Source organism: Pinus tabuliformis, chromosome 4_2, assembly GCF_031772625.1.
Source record: "Pinus tabuliformis cultivar Carrire ecotype Pingquan chromosome 4_2, CPIR1, whole genome shotgun sequence".
In the NCBI taxonomy this organism is placed as follows: domain Eukaryota; kingdom Viridiplantae; phylum Streptophyta; class Pinopsida; order Pinales; family Pinaceae; genus Pinus; species Pinus tabuliformis.
In genome coordinates this window covers 223,608,705-223,621,132 of record NC_142304.1, presented here as the reverse complement: position 1 = coordinate 223,621,132, position 12,428 = coordinate 223,608,705, and positions in this window count along the sequence as shown.

Below are 12,428 nucleotides of genomic sequence, written 5' to 3'. Positions count from 1 at the left end.
TAGACCTCAGAAAAGAACCTTCAAGAAGAAAGACTCAAACAAAAAGAATTTATTCTACAAAGAAGACAATGATAACTCTGAAGAAGAATATTAATATGGTGGAAGCAGTGAAGTACTATTCGTGGCCTTCATCAATGAAGTATATATTCCAAAAGAAGAATAAATTCCAAAAGAAGTAGAAGGAAATATGGAGGAACTATTGATTAGTTCCATAAAAGAAAGTGAGAGACTTAGAAAGAAGAATGAAAATTCATCTCAGGAGATCAAATATCTCAAAAGCAGGAAGGGAGAATCTAAAATAATAGAAGTATTGATAAATAAGTTGAAGGAAAAGGAATAAATATATGAACAACTGGAAGCTGAAGTTGTATCTCTAAAAAAAAAATGGACAAATCCAACAAGGATTTGAAGATTTCCCAAACCTTGGATGTCATTCTCAACTCTTAAATGCCACTACATGACAAATTTTGGCTTGCCTATATAAACGAATATTCAAATTCAAAGGAAGAAACCAATTTTCATCATGAATAAAAGCCTAAAAATTTTGCAAATGTCCTTAAAGGATATTACCATTCTAACCTTGTAGGAAACAAATTTCATCCAAGGAATGAGAAGAAACCTCTTCCTAAAATAAATATCTCATCAAGGAATGCCTACACCAACATGTATCAAACTATTTTCCATATTCATTGATTCTTTTGTAAAAAATTTGGTCATCAAGAAAAACATTGCAAGGCTTATGGGGAAAATCATAAAAATAAGATTGTTGAACCTAAGAGGCAAGGCCAAATTAGGACTTATAACTATTTTTCTCCTCTTTCAAAGAATAGTCTTGAATGTTAAAAATGCAATAAATCAAGCCATGTATCACAAAATTGTCCTCTATAACAAAGAGTGAAAGTTTGGAGAAACAAAAATGAAGAGTATAACTCTAAAAATTGCAGTCTAGGGTTATATGCTCAAAAAAAAGAAGGAAATATATGGTTTGTAGATAGTGGATGTTCTAGGCACATGACAAGTGACCAAAAAAAGTTCATCTCAATAAGCAAAGAAAAGGTTGGAAATGTGACCTTTGAAGACAATGGAACTACTAAAATTATTTCTAAAGGTACAGTGAGTCTCGTCAATGGAAAGGGAAAATCACAAAATGCAATATACGTTGAAGGGCTCAAGCATAATAATCTAAGTGCTAGCCAAATATGAAATCAATGACATGATCTCATCTTCCATTCTAAATACTATGAAATAAGGAGATCAAGTTCAAGAAAGTTGTTAGGAAGAGGAGTAAAAATAACAAATAATGTATATATTCTCAATGAAATTCAAGAAGAGAGATGTTACATGAGTCAACCAAATGAAATTTGGTTGTGTCATAGGTGGTTGGGACATCTAATCTTTGATAACTTGGTGAAGATTCACAAAATTCAAGCAGTAGTAAGAAATATCCCCAAAATTTCAAAGCCAAACAATGTTATCTGTGCACCATGTCAACATGTAAAGAAAACCAATACCATCTTCAAATCGAAGGAATGTTCGACATCAAAACCACTGGAACTAATTCATGTATATTTTTGCAATCCAAATAGAACTCTGACTCTACAAGGAGAAAGGTACGTTGTTTTATTCATATATGATTTCACTAGAATGATATGTGTATTTTTCATAAGGTATAAGTCAAAATCATTAGATTGTTTCAAAACTTTCCAACCAATGGTTGAAAATGAAAGTGAATTGAAGATCAAATTTTGAAGAGAAAACAAAGTTGGGGAATTTATCTCAGGAGAATTCCATGTATTCATGAAAAAAATGGAATCAAAAGGGAACTCTTTGTTGCTAGGACTCCATAAAAAGATGGATTCATGGAAAGAAAGAACATATATTTAAAATAAACTGCAAGAACAATATTGTTGGAAGTTGATCTACAAGAAAAAATTTGGCGAGAGGTAGTTGAGGCAACAATATACATCATGAACATGGCACAACTTTGAGTAAACAGTGATAAAACTCCATATGAACTATGGAAATAAAGGTCTTCCTCTATGAAACATTTCAGAATATTTGGAAATAAATTCTTTATGAAGATTAATGATGATCCACTAGGAAAATTTGATTCATGTGTTGACAAAGGAATGTTCCTTGGATACTCATCAAGAAGCAAGGCCTACGAATATTACAACAATTGCTTGCAAAATATAGTCGAAAGAATTGATGTAAATATAAATGAATCTCTTCTGGAAAAAGAGTAATTCCAAGAAATGAAGAAGACCCTATCCTTGCATATTCAAAGGAAAGTGGTGCAAAGGAGGAGAAAGAGATGGAAAATCAAAAGTTGGAACCATCTCAAACACTGTCAAAGTTAAATTTTGTACAAAACATCATAAAAAATACCAAATCAATTGAGATGTAGATGGAAGAATACAAACTCAAAGAAATATGACAAACACACCAAAAAGAATAATATTTCCTTTCTTTCCATACTAGAACTAGAAGATTTTACTCAAGAAAGTAAGGATCCTCATTGGATAAAGGAAATGGAAGAAAAGATGAGCCAAATTGGAAAGAATGGAACATTGGAGCTTTTACCTCATCCAAAGGAAAATAATTTCATAGGAACCAAGTGGGTGTATAAGAAAAAAATGAACGAAGATGGACAAATCATCATAAATAAGGAAGGTTGGTTTGCAAGGGATACACTCATATTGAAGGAATTTACTTTGAAGATACTTTCTCTATTGTTTCCAAACTTGAGGATATAATGATGCTTTTGGAATTTTCTTATTCAAAAGGCTTCAAATTCTACCAAATGGATGTGAATTCATCCTTTATAAATGGAGATATAAAAGAAGATGTATACATGGGATACCTAGAAGGGTTTGACTGGGCTGAAAACAAAGACTTTTTATGAAAATTAAAGAAGTCCCTGCATGGATTAAAGTAAGCTCAAAGAGTTTGGTATGCTATACTTGATTATTATCTTCAACAACAAATATTCAAGAAAGGAGTTGCAAGAAGAATCTTTACATGAAAATGGACAAAGACAATCTACTAATCACACTAGTATACATGGATGATCTGATTTTTGGGAGAAACAATGATGAAATGAGTCACAAATTTACCCAATACATGTCAAAATAATTTGAAATGTCGATGATTGGTGAGTTTTTTAATTTTCTTGGGCTTCAAGTAACTCAAACCAAAGTAGGTATGTTCATATCACAAGAAAAATATTGTAGGGATATGCTTAAGCTATTTGGGATGCAAGAATGTTTTGTTGCGGGCACACCTATGATTATAGGTTGCAAGCTAAGTAAGGAGGATGAGTCTCATATGGTGGATGCTACTCTTTATAGATCAATGACAAAAGGTCTTTTATATCTTACAGCTTCATAACCATACATCATGCAGGTAGTAGGAATGGTGGAAAGATTCCAATTAGCCCTAAGGAATCTCATATGCTAGTTGTAAAGAGAATACTCATATACCTAAAAGGCACTCTTGATTTTGGAATATGGTACCCTAAGAGCATAAATCTTACCTTGATAGCATATACCAATGTAGATTGGGTAAGAAGCGTTGATGATCAAAAAAGTACCACTAGGAATGCATTCTTGTTAGGATATTTTCTTGTATCTTGGTTAAGCAAGAAACAATCACCTATATCTCTCTCCACAGTTGAAGTTGAGCACATAGAAACAACAAATTTTTATACACAAATCCTATGGATTAAGGAAGCCTTGAAGGATGTCAGTATAGAGATGAATCATCCAATCACCATCTGCTGCGTGAATTCCAGTGAAATCAACCTCTCAAAAAATATAGTCATGCATTCAAAGACAAAACATATCCCAATCAACTACCACTTTCTCCAAGAACAAGTTGTAAAGAAGAACATAAAAATGAGTATGTAAACACTAAGGAAAAAATTACAGATATCTTCACAAAACCCCTACGTCAAGAAGCATTTGAGCATCTTCATCAAAATATAGGGATCATCTCTCTTGCATCCCATTAGAGCACCCCTTTTTTATTGATGTCAAAGGGGTAGAATATGATATGGGTAGAAGTAGAATGATAGGTGGAATAACAAAATGATAGGGGGAGTGGCACGATGATAGTAGGAGTAACATATTATGATATTATTTCCATAAATAAGAAAAGGGGATATTGTTGGAAGAATATTGTGTATTGATGTCAAAGGGAATACCAGCTCAAGAGTATAATTACATAAGGTCGTAGAAGGATCCAATCCCTTTCCAATGAGCTATAGAATTCCCCCTCACTCCTCTCCAATGAGTAGAAATGAATTTTGAAGTTGAAAAATCAACTTTTGAACTCCTCTACAAGTCAGCCTATAAGATCATAATTCATACCCTCTCTAAAAGACATGTCTAATCAAAACATGGCCAAACAAGTATAAATAGAAGTTATGTATCCTCCATTTCAGTTATTCAACTCAGCCAAGCAATCATAGAAGGAACTCAAACCTAACGTAGAAGAAGAATAGGTTCACAACTCATGAACTTAGGAGCCAAAGTAAGGAAGCAATATTGGGTTCCTTTAGGTTTTTCGTTAAGAAATTTTCTATGGATTTCATGGATCTTGCAACATCTTGGAACATATGTTTTCTGAGTAATATTCTCAGCCTTGGAGTAGACATATCTGAGCAGTATTCTCGGTCTCGGAGAAGACTACCCTAGAGTCCTGTGGTGCACCTTGGACCTGAGGTAAGACCTTGGCCCTGAGGGATATGAACCACAGTCTCCTGCAATTTTTAGCCCTGAGTTAACACAGAGGTTTGGCCTTGAGATTGGGAAGTTTAAACATGTGGTAAAGATCGGTCTTGAGGCATATAATTTTGGATCTACATTGCATACTACTTTGAACCTCTTAAAGGAGTGAGACACACAACCTACCCACATAGATTTATGTCCCTATAAACAATTTTAGAGCAGACTTTGAAGTGTTTTTACTTAACCATAGTTTTGAAGCAGCATCTATGTATTCTTTTGGTGGAATTTTGGATTTTTGGATTGGTCTATTGAGCATATATTGATGAGACTTAGATCGAACCTTGTGTAAACTTGAATAAGCCTTCGAACAAACCTATTGAGACAAAGTTGAAGGAATCTCTTAGAGAAAACTTATAGTATACTTTTGAGGGAACTCTTGAAGTAGTGCCTTTGAATTTTTTAGAGATTGAAATTGGTCCTTTGAAGCTAAGTTGACACAATCTTTCGAGCTATATTGAAGACACTTTTAGATAATTGTTAAATTCATATTTGGGATATTTCTGAAGACGTCCTTGAAGCATTGTTGAATACATTTTGGAGCATTTTTGAATTAAGCATTTCTTGTAAAGTTTTTTTTTTTGAAGTGTCCAAGTTGGATTTTGGCTTTGTTGAGAGGATTGGAGTCCTCAAGTTGACAAAGTTAGAGCTTGGATTAGTTTAGAGAATTGGATTCCTCAAGTTAACCAAGATGAGCTAGGGTTTGTGAAGAGTATCAGAGTCCTCACTCAAGGTTAGAGCCTTGAAGAAGTTGGAATATTTTTTTGTATATGTTGGAGCTCGAAATTGTTGTAAAAGAGGATTGTTGAAATTTTTTTGGTTTAATTTGTGATAAAAATAATAACTAGAACAATACAAAAATTGAAAGAAATACTAATTCACCCCCCCATCAATATTTCCAATAATGGAGCCCTGAGAATTCCAAGCGTTGATTATACCATCATGGCCTTATAAAAATTATAATTATAGAGGAGTTGAAAAAGAGAGAGATCAATTGGGATAAGTTTGTAACAGTGAATTAGTTTGGTGAACCCCGGTCTATACCCCAAGAAATGTTAAAATATAAGGAGACAAGAGAAACCCCCATGGGAAATCAATAGAAGCCTACAAATTTTAATAATGATGAATGAGGAAATCATGAAATGGATGAGGGTCATGAGTTGGGCGTCGAAGGTATGGAGAAGAAGAAGATATTAGAATCACAACCCTTTGTTCCACTACGAAGGATGAAAAGAAGTATGAAAAAGATTAAAATCGTTCACTCATCCTCTCATGTGGCATGTGTATGCATTTCAAATTACCCTAAACACTCTACTCCTATGGTTGAGCCACATATGGTATTTTGTCCTTGTTTGATGAATGGGTCAACTCATATACATGACTCCCCTATTTCATACATGTGTAATTTTTTCTCTGAAAAGTAAACTACTACTTGTGACCTTGTTCCTATAGGAAAGTCCCCATATTTCAACAAGTTATTATGAATCCCTACTATCATTGATCACCATTCTTTTCAAAAGAAGGGACCTCCACAAAAAAGGCCTAAGGTGAAATAACCAATGTTTGAGACTACTAATTATATGGATTTACCATCCCACAACTTTGAATGTGCCTCATATTTTCATGAATCCCTACCTAATGAACCTCAAGTCAAGAAGTTAAAGGAGAAAAACAAAAATATTGAGTTAAAAAGGAAAATTAAAAAATACAAGATTCTTGATAGATTTGTCAAGAATGGGAATGTTGTGTTGAAGGCCTAAAATGAGGAACTTTGGGAGGAGATTGATAGACCTTCTAAGGAGATCGAGAATCATTCTAAGATGGCCCGACTATGGCATATGTAAAACTTCTACTTGTAGGTTCGCAAGAGGAATTTAAAGAGGAAACTAAACAATGCACAAAAGGTAGGTAGAGAAGGTGTTAACATTAATATTGGAGGTTAATGATCACAAAGTTTTAGTTCTAGTCAATTTTTCATAATTTTATACAAGAGCACCCGGTGGATATTTGGTTGTATTAGATTAAATTCCTTTTTTGTTTAATTACACACAAATACTTAGGGTTGGGGGAGATGCTGAGGCTAGGAATTGATGATTTGTTTGCTAAAAGCCTAGTTTTAACCTATCCCAAACCCTATTCTCACTTTCATGAAATCTTATTTCATGCATAACAAAGGGATATCATGCTAAATCAAGCTAATTAAAGGGTTACAAGGTAAATTTTGATTTTAATTCAAAAATATATGCTTTTGGATGCGTTATTGGGCTCATTCATTGTTACGAGGGTTTACGAAAGAGAGTTGTGCAAATCTTGTAACCCTCTATTAACAGTGTTGGACCCACTAACATTCAGGAGATCTCCCCGGTATGAAGTCCCAATTGTACCTCATATCATTTGGTGTAGGAGTCCCATCCAGTATAAAGGCTCAGTTGTCAAATCCTTAAATATTTTCCTCGGTTCTAGCTATCAGCATGAGAGAGGAATGGAACGGTGTCTTTGAAAAGCAAGGCAGGTGTGCCTAGTGAGTGTTCAGTTGAAATTGTGTCAAGTTTATTACACTGCAAAGGGAGGAGAAAAGTGAGCCTCTAAGTGAGAGGTAATAGTACCACCCAGGAAGAGACACATGTGAACCAAAAGGATTTGTCTAACATCCAGCAGAATAGTCCATAGCAGATGCGACGATCATTATAACCAACAAATAGAGAAAGACTTGTCTAATATCCCATGGAATATTCCACAAGGATAGGACACCAATAACAACCATTACAACACATTCTCAATAATATAAGCATTAAAAGAACCAAAATAGTTCAACTATCTTAGCACATGTGAAAGAAAAAATGAAATACAAACGTCTAAATAATAGTCTTACAAACATTCACAGTGCATGCATGAGGAACGTGATGGCCTTCAAGGATTATGCTATTAAGTAAAAGTTACAAGACACATGTTTATAATGTACATCGCTAGCCCCAATAGTGGGACATTGGAGCCACTCCTTGCCCATCAAAGGACTAGTTGATCTCTCTAATTCCCTGCGAGAGGAGAAAAGGTGAAAATTCCTTTGCTCGTACAATGAGGGAGTATATATAACCAAGGGTGACTCTTTGACTACCCTCATGATTTTTTGATGCCCTTTTACTATTCAACTTGCATGAATCTTTACATCCCATGTGTGTCCTTTGGACTTCCACTTTACAATACATTTGAATACAATATACATGGTCCACAATAGCGATGTGGGATATGACCACTCATGACATGAAATGGCTTGACACTACTGACATGGACTTCTTGGTGATGTGGAAATGAAAAGTTATTGTTGTTGTTGAGTGTTGGATGTCTTCTTAGATATGATTTCTCTTCACCTCTGCATGGCTTGGTGATGCAGATTCTTCAATGATCTCTAGTCTTGGATGGTAGTTGCAAACTTGTATCCCTTTGATTTTTCTTGATTGATCCACTTGCGAGTTCAGCTACAAGATATTTTTTAGTCATGCTTCCCTCCTTATCCTTCTTCATCATCTCAACATGACATTATAGTGTACTTGTTCCTACTATTCACTCGTGACAAGATGAAATCAATCTGAAAACTCCCTAGTCTAAGATGATGCATTCTGATCCATCAACTGAGCATGGGACAAGGTGACAAGCTAGGAAGAGTGGCTTAGTGACTACACATTTCATAATTTTTGTAGTCAGGGGGAGAGCTTGGGCTCTGAGAATGTGCAATGCGTAGTGTAGAGAGGCTTGAAGGACAGAACTGCATAGTTTCTGGCAGCAGTGGGTCCAATTGAGGGAAAGGACAATGGGAGAACCATCTGTGTAGTTTTGGATGTCAAGGTAGATTGGGATTCTATGCATTATGCAGTTCCAATAGGCAAGGGAAGATCTTAATGGTTGAAGATGTGGAGTGCACAATTCAAGACAGACTGGGAGACATAACTACGCAATTATGGGGATCAAGGCCGAGAACTGGGCACAAGAATTGCGCAGTGAAATAGCCTTGGGGGATAGGGATTGCGTATTTCACAGTTCCAAGTAGCAAGGTCACAACTTAGAGGGATAAGACTACGTAGTTCATAGTTCTGTTGGGGCCCGGTGAAGCTAAGTTGCTAGGTCTGGAAGATTTTCCGAAAATGGCTGAGTATGGGATGGGTGATGAACTGTGATGAAACTTGACTATGATCACACAGTCAGTATAATTTGATGACATGAAAACATGGATAATTGAAACACATGAACAAATCATTTCCCTATGTGTGACTACCTCATGACAAGATATGATAAGTGTGACACTTAAGATAGGCTTTCGAACAACCGTGATGACACTTGTGTGACAATACTCAAGAATTTGTGTATGGATGCGATAGGTGTTTACATGGTTGGGAAAACTCATATACATGAAGGCAGACCTTTGAAACCATCAGAAAGGGCTTGCAAACATTTCATGACAACCAAACTTTCCAAAAGACGATAGTTAACCCAACATGCAAAAGGGACCAAAGCATTGCAAGAGAGCTTGTGAAATGAGCTCTAGTGTTTGCAACAACAACATAAAATACCAAGGAAGGCTCTAAAATTAAGTACAAGACAATATTTTGGAGGGTGTTTGTTGTGGGGAAAAATGCCTATGCAAGACGATCCTATCCACCTAAGGTGTGATAGTGCCTTAGCAACAAACAGAGACAGCTATTCTAGTATTCTTCCTTTATGAATTAAGAATGAAGAGAGATGGATGGACTAACCGGTGTCTTCCGTTTGTCCCTCGATCTAGATCCTCTTCTCTTTGGGTGTTCACAGCTACTTGCCTTCTCGCTCGCCCAGCTTCAACAGGTTCCTGCAAGATCACAAGAGAACAACTACTTGCGGCAAGAGAAGAACACTACACAAAGACAGATATTCACATTCATAACTGATTCAGGATTAGAAATAAACCAAATACACTAATGCAATCATACATCAAAGATACATCAGTATATAGGAGAAAACCAAGATAGCTTTATTGATGAATAACAAGGTTCAGGAAGAGATACAACCCAGAGGGCTCCAATCCAGCATCTCCTTCCCAGCAAAATGGAATTCCTATCTTCACCTCCCTTCAAAGCATTAAGCACCCAATGATTCCAGTCTCAAACCAACAAAAATTCTTTGCAATAACAAAATTCCAGCCTCTAGATCTCATGGAGGAGAGATCCATATATAGATGTTTCGGAGAGAGGATGAGTCAGCTTGAGATCTGACTAGTGTCCTCTCCCTCTGTCAGTTCTTGATTCCACTTGGAGGTTCTTGCTTCCACTTGGAGATTTGGAACCTCTTACTCATCACCAGTCGAATTCCTTGAGGCAAGTGTCATTTTGGAAGCTTCCTGGGTTTTGACACCTTGAGAAATGAGCCTGCCACATGTCCACTCTCGCTCAGCGCAGGTAGCCAGTGTTGGCTTTGACATTCAGCGCAGGTAGCCAGTGTTGCCATTGACATTCAGCGTAGATGGTCAGTGGAGCCATTGACATGATCCTGAATTGACTTGTTTTTGAGCAGTTTTTGGTGGAGAACTTCTGTGAATTGCTGTGGTTTGTTAGCCTTGTTCCTCTAGGGGTAGGAACAACATGTTTAGGGACTTTGGATCCCTTAGATTATGGACATTTCATGCTCAATGTTGTAAGGCACAAAAATGTCTATAACAGTTGCCCCCTAAAGTATGAGGCCGTTTATCGGGTGAAATGCTTTATCCAGGAGGGTCTGAAGTTCATCCAATGCTGGGAGGAGACCTGTAATAAGATACAATACAATACATTATTTTTCATACTGCTTTCATGATCTAGCAGAGGCCAGCATTCCCATGCTCAACTTTATAAATTCATTTTCTGTACATAGAATAGACAATCGTCTGATGGTAGACTGATAATTTTGATGAAATTATCATCCTTTAAGTAGGATGATCATCTGCTGCAAGGATGTACATGTCAAATGTCTTTATCTTTCCTGAATATATATCGCAGCCTGGATGGATGAAACTAGATCCGGGGTCTTCAAACTCGTTCGATCTTCACTCTAAGTACAAGTCGATCCATGTGAGAATTGTTCTGAAGTCGAACATGGAAAGACATCGCTTGATTACCAGTCAATGAGGTAAACCGTTAACAAGCGCGAGAGGAATCACCGATAATGATAATGACCCTCAAGGTACTACAGTACAATTCATGTGGTGTGAATAAAGGACTTGGCGTCGAACACCACGCAAAATCTTCTGGTCGAAGGTCATTGATGTATACCTGTCGCCGGAAGTGAGAAACTTGCCATTGAGGCATGCAAGCTTCAAAGTACTGAAGGGGTTGTTCCTAGATCAACTTCTTGGATAATGAGCTGATGTCGACAAGAAGCGATCCGTTAAAGGAGGGCCTTAATGTATCCCACATCAGTGACACGGAACGGAGCTAATGATTTTGATGGAGGTGAAAACGATCTGTGACATATGATTCAGGGTGGCGGTCATGAACGGATGAAGGATAATGTATGGCAGTGGATGGGACACAGTTGACTCTTTCTGAACGACTTCTCTTGAACATATGACGACACTGATGCGATGGATCGGTAGCATTACCCCAATTATGGATGGTATGGCGAGACCATGGTGATGTGACCGGTGAATGAAACAACCCAACCCGATTGTGGTACGAAGGAAAAGTGTCATGTTCAAGAGCGACTTGCTACCATCAAAGTTTTCTTGAGTTTCTCCCAATTTTTCCCCAGTCATTGCTGACCAATACCTCTTTATTTTTGTCAAGCTTGAGGAGGATAACATATGCTTGTTCTATAACCTGCCCTTCGGGCAAGCCCATTGCTATGTTTTAACGAGCCTAGCGATAGTGAAACTCGTTCTCGTCTAAAGACAAGTTTGTCGCTATTTAATGATTTTAACGAGCCTAACGACAAGGATAACTCGGTCCTTTTCATTTTTAGAGAGTCTGAAAAGGTACATAAAGTTAACTCCAAAAGTCCTTTTTCGTCATCTAATCCCTTAAGTCCGAAAAAGTATAAAACAATACAGAAGGGATGATTTTTTGATAGTTTTAACGAGCCGAACAAAACAAGCGCTCGATCTTTTTGTGCAATAATCCCTCAGGTCCAAAAAGATTAAAATATAGAGGAGGGATAGCACTTCCTGTCCCTTTAATGAGCTGGAAGGCCAAGGACTCGGCAATCTTTTCATATTTTACGAGTCAGTTGAAAAGAGCTTAAAGAAGACTCGTCTTTTGAGGAACAAGTGATAAACAGGGTTAGCAGTTGATTCCAGGTACAGGTTGGAATTTTCCAATCACGGCAGTGTCACAAGGATGGCTAGGTGAAATCACTCTTCACAGCTGTTCCTCAAAATGGGTAAACAATCATATGGAGGTGAACGATCGGCCAAATGAAAAGTGGAGGTGACGGTGCAAACACGACCAAGGCTTTAATGGCTGATAAAGTTACATTCACAGTGGTTATTTACCGGGTGGTGCTTATGTTTATTTTTTAACGAGCATGAAGTCCGCGTTAAAACTGCTCGGATCTTGCGTTTATTTTTTAACGAGCATGAACTTTATGCTAAAACTGCTCGATGCTTATGTTTATTTTTTAACGAGCATGAAGTCCGCGTTA